Source organism: Melanerpes formicivorus, unplaced genomic scaffold, assembly GCF_026170545.1.
Source record: "Melanerpes formicivorus ecotype bairdi unplaced genomic scaffold, bMelFor1.0.p_v2 SCAF_5, whole genome shotgun sequence".
NCBI classification, from domain to species: domain Eukaryota; kingdom Metazoa; phylum Chordata; class Aves; order Piciformes; family Picidae; genus Melanerpes; species Melanerpes formicivorus.
Window position 1 is genome coordinate 12452491 of NW_027142357.1, and position 8047 is coordinate 12460537.

General features: G+C 45.2%; 1 long non-coding RNA gene across 1 annotated transcript; it reads right to left on the reverse strand.

Annotated features, from left to right (window-relative positions):
- Positions 1-262: 262 nt before the first annotated feature.
- LOC137440998 (uncharacterized) lies at positions 263-7061 on the reverse strand. Its single transcript, XR_010987288.1, has 3 exons — positions 7004-7061; positions 6034-6193; positions 263-819 (listed from the first exon to the last, which is right to left on the reverse strand). It is a non-coding gene; the product is annotated as an uncharacterized lncRNA (long non-coding RNA).
- Between the last annotated feature and the right edge of the window lie 986 nt (positions 7062-8047).

Sequence of the window (8047 nt, forward strand, 5' to 3'; positions counted from 1 at the left end):
GAGAGATGAAGCCAGCTGCTTGGAAACAGGCTGTTGACAATACTGCAGAGTAAGACACAGAGTATTACAAGTCAATTAAAAAGATATTGAGAGAGTGAACAGGAGGTACTGATCTTCTGAATCCAGCTGTTTCACCCTTCTTGCAGGACAAGTAAACTGAAACTTTCAGATCTTCCATGTGGTGACCAGATACAAACAATCCAAACAAACACAAGGACTCACTGCTTAAGAAAAACACTTACTTTTTCTAGCTCTGCTCCAACACCCTGCTCACATCACATACTTGCACATGAAACACTTTATTGTTAAACATACCCAGGAAAATAAGACCAGCACAGAAAAGCTAATTGCAATGTGCATTCGTTTTAAAGAGGCCAAGAGAGACATGAAGGATCTGAAGCCAAGGTGTAAATAATAAAAATCAGCTGCCAGGATCATTCACTAAAGAGTTCTTATAGAGACCAAACATGAAAACAGGAAGTACTGCTCGAGTCGGATCAAAAAACCCTAAAGTGACAAATGCAACATCTGAAGAGAGCTTCAGAAGAAATCCTGGGCACGACAATTAGTTTATGCCAAGCTATACAGGAGGAACTACAAGCAAGCAGAGAGGAAAGTGCAGCAAGAAATGCAACATATTGAGCTATCTTTTCCCAATAACTTCTGACAAGGTGTAAAACAAGTAAAGGTCCTCGCTAAAGGGAGAAGATGGTAGAAACCAAAGTCATCTCTGCTATGATGATCAACCCAGTTACTACCAGGATGCTGTTCTTCAACATGCAGAGGAAAAGTCTGGAGAAGGTATGAGGAGAAAGAGACCTAAGAGAGAAAATAAACAGGACAGTTACAATCAAAAGCCAAAACCAACTATGCAGGATACAAAAGCTGGTTGTTATTCCATACAATCCAAGGCCTAAGGGATCTGCAGCAGCAAGGGGTTTAACACTGCAAAAAGCAGACATCATTTTTTCTCAACACACAGTTAAATAGAAGATCTCCTCACCACAAGGCTTTGTGTGAGTCACAAACATAAGAAGGCTCAATATGAATTAGGCCCACTTTAAGATAATAGATCTCACAATGCTTATTAAACACTGGGATCTGACGGAAACTTCCAGGCCCGGACATTCCTGATGCTGGAAGCTCAGAGTTGAAGTTGTAGGTGTGTCTCTACTCCTAGTAATATAGGGCTTCTGATGCTGAGGTAGAGTGACTATGGTAAGGCCAAATAGGATAGTTGTGTATCAAACAGGCTCTGCAGCAAACAAGTCCATCTTTTCAGCTTGTTCCCCCCTTTTAAACAATTTCTGAACGTGCCTTTATTACTGAGGGAAACTGGGAAAAGTTCAAGACAAGCAAAAGCAAAGTTCTCCAGGGCCACCCTTCCTCAGTTATATTAATTAACGGAAAGGTAATGTCAACCTCCCTCCTGAGATCAGAAACAGTGATGGAGTTTAACTTCAGCTGAAAGGTCCAAAGGTTCTTCCTTGCTCGGTTCCAGAAACAGCAGCTGAAAGCTGTGGCACTCCTGCCCAGCCTCCAGTGGAGAGTGGAAGAGCTATGCCTGTCAGGAGCAATAGGGCAGGACCAACTACTACTGATATAGGTGGGTTTTGATTCAGAATCCAGGCAAGATACCCTGGATTTGTGTGTGATTCTTTTGTTACTGCTGCTCTCTCTTCACACCAAATGCTCTCTCTACTCCATTACTCCATCTGAGCTCCAAGGAGAGGATTCTGTATGTCTCCCTTGACAACTATGTAGCACCTAGCACAGCAGGTGCTCCTAAGCAGGAGGACCTTCAGCTTGAAGTTAGTCACATCTGTTCAGGATACCCTAGAGCAGGTGATGGAGATGATGATATGAAGAGGCTCATAGCTAGGTACCTCAGAGAGCAGTCCCCCTTCACCTAAACCACTCAGGCAGGAGCTCCAAGTGCTCAAAGGGGAAAATCCTGGGAGCTTTCCTTATGAGCCAGTGCTAACAGCCATTTCATCTAGCATCTCAAGGAAATCTTTGTTTCACCCAAAGCTCTGCCAGGCTTTCTGCAATATTTCCTAGAACCAGGCCTATCCCTTTGCTTACCCCACCAAGGAGCATTTTGTTCGAAGACAGCTAATGACCTATTTACATTTGCCTATAAAATGCTTTTGGACTATTTCTCCCCTCCACTTCCATTGCTTGGCTGCTTCTGATTTGCAGAGCTTGTCAGGGCTAATTACATTAGCTTCTTCATCGAGGGAGTTTTTCCTCTTTGCATGTGTTTTCTGTTCTGAGCATAGCACAGTTTCAACAGGTTTTTGATGGTGTTTGTTGTTGTTCTTGACAAGAGCTGCCGTTATGAAACGCATCCTCATGGCCCTGCCAAGGCCCCAGCCAGCTGAGAACCAACTTTATTTGACGCAGGAGCAAATTGAGACCATTTGGTACTTGGGGCACTGGACATCTTATTCAATCTGCATGGGAGCTGGGAAAAGGGCTGAGTTTCTCCGCCCTCCTCTTCTCTTTCAATACAGTAATTTGTTCCTGCAGAAACAGCTTGTTTCTTTTCCAGTCTTCCTTTTTCCTTAATTTTATCCATATGTTATCCAAGATGGGTATGAAAAATTACCTGCCCATTACTCTCAGCAGATGTCTGCCCTAACCTTGAGGACACAAGCCAGGGGCAAAGCTATTTGAATGGCAGTGAAAACAGAGAAGCCCAGGGGCAAGTTTCAGAGCCAACACAGGGCAGAGACCCCCAGCTGATCATGGAGCCAAACTCTGCAGGAGAGCACCCTCTCTTCCAGCACACTAGTGGATTTGAGGTTTAAGGGTGGAGGCTGCAGATCCCCTACCAAGTGAGACCTTCGCCCCCACGGAGAGAGAGTGCCTCAGCCTTGAGGGGGTCCATGTCAAGATCACAGCTGTTGTGTGCGGTCCGGGCCATAATTTCTCTTCCTTGCTCTGCTCCACAATGTAGCAGCTCATTTATCAGGGAAACGCGTCAGCAGGCCAAGGTGGTGGGAGAGCTGGACCATAGCTGTGTTCCCAGCAGCCCTCTGCTCAGATGGGACTTAGCATGTGCCATTCCAACACCAGCCTAGATGGTCCCTAGATTTTTCCCACAGGTCAACATTTCCATCCTGCAAAATACAAAAGTGATGCCCTTGGGTGGAGAACAGTGCCAGTTCAAGTGCTGTGGGAGGGAGATGACCATGCAAGCCACCACATAAGCTACAGAAAGTGACAGGTCAAACAACACCAGTTCTTCCTACCCTGGCATAAGAGATGAGAGCAAATTCTTCCCTCTGTGGCTTGCACTGGGGAAGCATTTCAAAGCACTGTAGGCCCCTGAAGAAAGACTGCTCCCTGTCAACCCTCTCACAGTCATCTTGGACCATAATGACATCATCCAGGCTTCAGTGGAGTGTAGTTCTGGGCTGCTCCTTAAGGCTTAGACACCATGGACTGTCCCCAGGGAGCCCTTGCACCCCAACAAGAATTCAGGTACCATTTTAATTAACAGAGGTGACCTGTTATATCACACATTCAGTCCTGCCAACACTGAGAAAGGGGGGGCCTTCACCATAACACAGCAGATCAGTGGAGCAGAGGGGATAATTACTTCCCCCTTCATCTTGCCTGGAGAAGACACCAGTGCAAAGGTCACTTTGTAAATCATTTTCACACACTGCTGTGACTGCTTTGGCCAGGGAGGATGGAGACATAAGGAAGTGCATGTATACCGTCCCACCCTTTTTAACTTAAAGAAAGACACAGAACATACAAAAAGGCACAGCCTCACCCCTATGTCTCAGACAGCTTGACCCAAAAGAGCTAAAAAACAGATTAGATCCTCTCTGCAAAAATACCCCCATGGCTAGGACAGGATATCCTCCTTGTTACATTTTAAATAAGGCCTTCCTCCACCGAAAAAAAAAACCAAAACCCCACCCAAAAAACAAAACCACCCAAAAAAAAAAAGCCATAACAAAGTCCTCCAAACTCTAATCCTGATCTGGTCTGTGTGACCTACTTCAAAACCACTTCTGGCTGACTTACACTGCAGAAACTACGTCTGAAGGGAAAAAACATCCCTGATGGACCCCTGAGCTCTGTGTCCATTCTCTACCGAGCCATGTAAGCAGAACTGCCAAAAAAAAAGCATACAATCTCTCACCTCAGTCCTCACAATAGCCCAGATCTGAACCGCATCTGTGTATGAGCAAAGGCTGTGGCATCAAAGAGAAAACAAACATGAGACTCCTCTAGAACAGAGCCCCTGAATGTCCCTATTGATCTGTTTGTTACTGACATCCCATCTACAAGGAAAATTGACTATGTCATTGCACACAAGACATTTTCTGCAACATTGGCTGAATTTACTTAATGTATCCAAAACTCATTTTAAAAGCCCACGCAGGAAAATCAGGGAAACTGAACAAAGGCTTCTTGGTATGAGAAGCCAAAACGAGAAACCCAAGTCAGATTATCTGAATCACAGAATGGCTTGAGGTGGAAGGGTCTTTAAAGATCCTCTAGTCCTAACCCTAATCCTGCCATGGGCAGGGAAACCTTCTACTAGACCAGGTTGCTCAAAGCCGCATTCAGCCTGGTCCCAAACACTTCCAGAAACAAGGCATCCCCAACTTCTCTGGGCAACACATTCCAGTGTCTCGCCACACTCATAGTAAACAACTTAAGACCAAAGACTCATAGTAAAAGCTTTCATGTTTTGAGAGCTTCACAGGGAGTGTGAAAAAAGAACAAACATTTAAGAGGAAAACTGGTGACAGGTGTGCTGTTGCACACTGAACACTGATAAATTACAGTCAGAAACAGAAACACATGACCCTTTCTCTTCTGACTTGGGCTAGGCAAAAGCCATGGTTGATAGTTAGACATGTACCAACCAACTCTGGCTCGAGCCTGAGCAAGGATTTTGGTCATTGGATGGTGGTATTATGTAAGATAGTCATCACAAGCCTGACACCTTTGGGATTAATACCACTTCTTGCTCTTGAAATGCCTCAAAGGGACAGGCATAGGGACTCACTCAGAGTGAGCAGCCTGTGTTCCTGTAAGCTTCTAAGCTCCCTGTTGTATAGATTGCATAGACCACTGAAGAGAGCCAAAGCTATTAGGAAATGGTAACACAGGGACGCTTTGACAGCAGAGCCAAATCCTCACTGGGCAGAAGTCCACTCAGCTCCACTGGATCCAATGGCACCTCACTGCTTTACACCAGCTGAGCATCTGGCCCCAGTTCATTGATTGGTCCGCTTGTTGTTTGGTTTTTTGGCACCTCATTTAAGCTTCTCATGCATAATCTATAAAATGGTGGCTTTTGAGATGCCATGGTGCTATGTGATAGCTATTAAAGTCAGCCACATTCTGTAGACCTCCAGTAAGTCACAATGAGCTCTTCAGGTGCCAAGGCTTCCTTTTAGTGTCAGTGTGGTGCTCTCAGCTCTGAGAGCACCAGGACTCAGAAGGCATCAGGATGTTCGAAATGTTGCAGGAGCAAGCTTAGAAGTGAGAGGTTTCTGTTTTCCCAAGACCACATGAAAAAGTTGGTTTTTTTTCCATTCTTGCATCATTTCTCCCACAAAATTCATTGCTATAGAAGGCTAAAATCCCTGAACCAAATGGGCCTGTCTTCTGGTTCATGGCCAATGGATTTCAATTACTTGCTGATTAATTAAAAATAATGACCCATTTGAGGAGCCAGCCAAACCTCAACCATGCATGCACCTCTTCTGTGTGACAGAAATAGTGCTCTGGGAACATGGTGTCCTTCCCAGTGCCCACACACTGCAGACTGAAGTCCATAAGCCATCAGTGACAGTGCTCTAAAGAGATTCTCTTCAGCAAGTCTACCCCTACAGGAGATCAAGGTGGTGACCATCATGTGGATGGGAAGCATGTACCTCCCATCCCTGTCCCTCATTGATCTATTGGAAAGCTACTTTTATCCAGGAGGGAACTAGCTTATTTTCTGGCAAGCTAACCAAAGGGACAGCTATCATGGTAGCAGAGACAGATCAGTACCTTTTTGAGCCTATAGGAAGGTGGTCACTGGAGCCTTCCCTCCATATGAGGTGGGGATTTCACAGCACTGAGATGCCATTGTATAAAGTGGTTCACCATTTCTGTTGCAGGTGGGAACCCCTGCTCGCAAAACTCTTCCCTGGCAGGGTCTTCTCTTTGGCTGAAGAAGAAAACACCAAGATTGACCAAAAGCAGCTCCTTATAGGATGCAAATAAAGCTTTAAGGAAAGCAAACTGTTGAGCAAACAACAAGAAACAGTTAGGTCAGCAGTAAAGCTGGCATCCTTGGCACATATCTCAAGCCACACACAGCTAGGACCATCTGTATTTCAGTATTTCAGTATCACTAAGGTTGGAAGAGACCTCAAAGATCATCGAGTCCAACCTGTCACCACAGCCCTCATGACTAGAGTAGGGAGGACACTACTGCCCACTGCAGGCTTGAACTCATGACCTTCCCATTAAAGGTCTTACATGCTACCAACTGAGCCATATCTCCTGTTTAATCTGGTTTAATCTGGTTTAATCTGGTGGCAGCAAGCAAGCTAATACATCCCAAAGTAGCTTGCACTGGCCAGTGGCATGTGACAAAAGCTCTTGTATCCCTGTGAGAAAGGGTCCTGCAGGTGACTGAAGATATCTTTCACAAGCAGCTACCATACCTCTCACTGCAGAACCATCTCCTGTCCCACCTTATATAATTTTAGGTAATAGGTTGGACTTGATGATCTCTGAGGTCTTTTCCAACCTGGTTGATTCTATGATCAGAGACCCAAACCATTAAACAGTCAAACCTTGCATGTTCAGATTTGCTGCTGCCTGGTCCTTCCAGTTCTGCTTGCATCCTCTGAGCACTCTAACACAGCTTTGAGTGTCCAAGGTCAGCTTTGACCTCACAGCAGGTGAGCATAGAGTGCTAGCTGTGTTTTGTCCATACAGATCAGCACAAGTTTGCTTTGGTGACATGCACCCCTTTGCATTTGGGCTTTAGCAAGCTGTTTTTCAGCTCTGCAATTGCAAAGATCCCAACTATAACAATTCTCATGAGGAGAATCGCTGGGAGGAGCAGGGAATCCCTTCAATGTATTTTCAGCCTGTAAAACTTGGGCTCTAGAGCACACCTTGGACTGACTTCGTAATTCAATCATGAAAGCAGCAAAGGAACCGAAATTGTACCCACTGAGTTGCCATTGGTCACTTGATTTTCTCTCCCCTTGGTTCTTCCTCCTGCCTCTCCCACTTCATTTCACATTTTTCACATTTCTAGGGATTGTTTTTCACCTCCCAGTGCTTTCTGGAGCTTGTCCAATAGAAATAAATGCAGCCTCACCATCGCTGGTGGAGCAAGAGGTTACACTCTTGGTAAATTTATCCTCTCATGACAGATTTATCTTTCTTAATCAGAACCAAGTGTAGTTAGCATGGTTTGTTTTTGTAGACTGAACTTCCCCAAAGTCAGCACACACCTCCCCCTCCCCCTCCCCCCCCCAATTACATAAATGCTTTCAGTTAAGAGCTAATTTCCTGGAGTGTGTGCCAGTGCTCTCTCCAAGCACACAAAGATGACACGTAAAAAAACTGTTTTGCATTGAGAAGGAAGCTGTCCTAATAAAAGTCCAGCAATGAGAGTGTGCCAGAGGGCCTTTTCCCTATTTCTTCTCCTTCATTTATACACGTAAGAGAGCAACTTTCCATCCTAGAAACGCAGGGGTTCCTGGTAAACCTCAAAAGGCCTTGTGTAACAGCACGGAGAGGCCAGTGTGCTGAGGGATGTTGCATAACTGTCTCTGGATGAACTCGTCTGGACTTCACCAGATCTTGTCTCTTAATCCAGTGTAACCTAGAAAGCTGCTCTTAGCAACTACAACCTCAGGATCTCACAACAGCTGCCCATGTGCTGCTTGTGCAGGTACCAAGCCTTCTCAGATGCTGTGATTTGTCTTCTATCATTTTGCAAAATGCTATTTCAGCCAAAGAGCCCTGGAATTTTTGGTCTTTAGCTACAACCCACCAT